Source organism: Chenopodium album, chromosome 6 (genome assembly GCF_948465745.1).
Source record: "Chenopodium album chromosome 6, dcCheAlbu1.1, whole genome shotgun sequence".
Classification (NCBI taxonomy): domain Eukaryota; kingdom Viridiplantae; phylum Streptophyta; class Magnoliopsida; order Caryophyllales; family Amaranthaceae; genus Chenopodium; species Chenopodium album.
In genome coordinates, this window is record NC_137839.1 from 71,380,036 (window position 1) to 71,381,934 (window position 1,899).

The 1,899-nt window shown below is 36.2% G+C and overlaps 1 non-coding gene across 1 annotated transcript; it reads right to left on the reverse strand.

Annotated features, from left to right (window-relative positions):
• Positions 1-1,507: 1,507 nt before the first annotated feature.
• Positions 1,508-1,614, reverse strand: LOC145637462 (small nucleolar RNA R71). The gene has a single exon (XR_014114243.1). It is a non-coding gene; the product is annotated as a small nucleolar RNA R71 (small nucleolar RNA).
• Positions 1,615-1,899: the final 285 nt, after the last annotated feature.

The following is a 1,899-nucleotide window of genomic DNA, read 5'->3' on the forward strand; positions in this document are numbered from 1 at the left end:
TAAATAATATGAAGGGGTAAATTATTGTTGTTGATTATCGATGCTAGATTAATTTCCTATTGATTGGATTAATGCTCTGTGACTAGATTAGGCCTATCTTTTATGCATGAGTTTGACAATATTGATTCAAGAATCGAGAGATGAGAATTAATGTTTAGGTCTAGTTTCAATAGGCAAGTTAATTTATAAATGGTTAAGTCAAGATTCGAGAGATGAGATTTAATACCGATAAATTAATTGTGTGATTGTAAGAAGTAGCGAGAGCCCTTTACAATCTGGTTAATTGATGCATTGATGATTAACTATTATTGATTATTGGTATTGCATGATAATTTCTTATTGGATTGTTTTAATGTTTTACAATTGCGGCTTGTAAAAGTATAGCAATATTAAATTGATGAATCGAGCAGATGTTAATTTGATATTAAAGGCTATTTTCAATAAGAACTTAGATCTAGTAAATTGCGAGACCCTGTTAGATCTATGTTGGTTAATAAATTGCGAGAGCCTGTTAATCATGTTATTTATGCAATGTCAATGATTGATTACCCTATTTTACCCCGGAGTATTATTTATTGGTGAACCTATGCCCTAGATCCTTTTATATATTATTTTCTCCCTACTCTTATTCTTTGTAGTTTAGTTTCTTATTCAACCTTAAATATTGGTTACTTAAATAGTTTAGATTATAATAATCAATTAGGAGTAAAAAGACTAGTTTCCCTGTGGAGATCGACCCTACTTCCCTATCTACCTTAGTTAGTGATTTAGGTAATTATTTTTTATTAGTAGATACGACTTTACCCTGTCAAAATTTGGCGCCGTTGCCGGGGACATGGTTTTATTTTTATTTCTGATTGTTTTTGTAGTCTAGATTATTTCTCTTTTGTCTCAGAGAGCGTTAGTTCTCTGAGACAAATCTCATATTTGCTTCTAGTTTTTGTTTATGCCCAGGTGTTCCAGATCAGGTTATATCCCATTCGATCCTGAGATCGAACGTTCCTTCCATAGACAGAAAAACTTCTACAAGCAAATCCTGGCGGATTCTGGTGATAACAACAATAATCACCGCGATCCTCCAACTGATTCTAGCGATTTAGAGGCATCATCAGACACAGAATCAGAGATGGCGGCTCCAAAGAAGCTTAGTGATTATTCTCAACCAAAGCTTACGGATTTTCCACATCTCACCCCTACTCCGGCTCTTGATGGAGTTCAATTTGAGATCAAGCCCCAATTTATAACGATGATAGAGAGGAAACAATTCAGTGGAGCCAAGGGTGAAGACCCGAATCTTCACATTGCCGACTATTGTCAATATTGCAACACCATAAGGCAAGCCGGGGTCACTCAAGACCAAATCAGGGAGATTCTCTTTCCCTTTTCTTTAACTGGAAAAGCTAAATTGTGGTTTAATGGCTTAAATAGAACTACACTTGGTATAACTGACTGGGAAACTCTTGTTTTGAATTTCTATAACAAGTATTATCCTGCAGAGAGAACAGCAGTACTACGGAGTGCGATTCAGAACTTCACCCAAGAAGCCGATGAGTCCTTATATGAGGCTTGGGAGAGGTTCAAGGACTTACAAAGAGAATGCCCCCACCATAATTTAGCACAATGGCAGTTAATCCAAGCCTTTTATAACGGCATTGGAAATTCTTCCAGAATAATTTTAGACTCTGCAGCTAGTGGGAGATTTATGAATCTTAATGTTGATGATGCAGGTCAGGTTATTGAAGATATGGCGATACACAATTCCCAATATGGGAATCCAAGAGGATTTGCTAACAAGGGGAAACATAGTGTCGACTCTGTATCCTTTTTGCAAGCTCAACTGACCTCTATTTGTCAAAAATTAGATAATCTGAGCACTGCTAACGTAGCTAATGTTTCTGC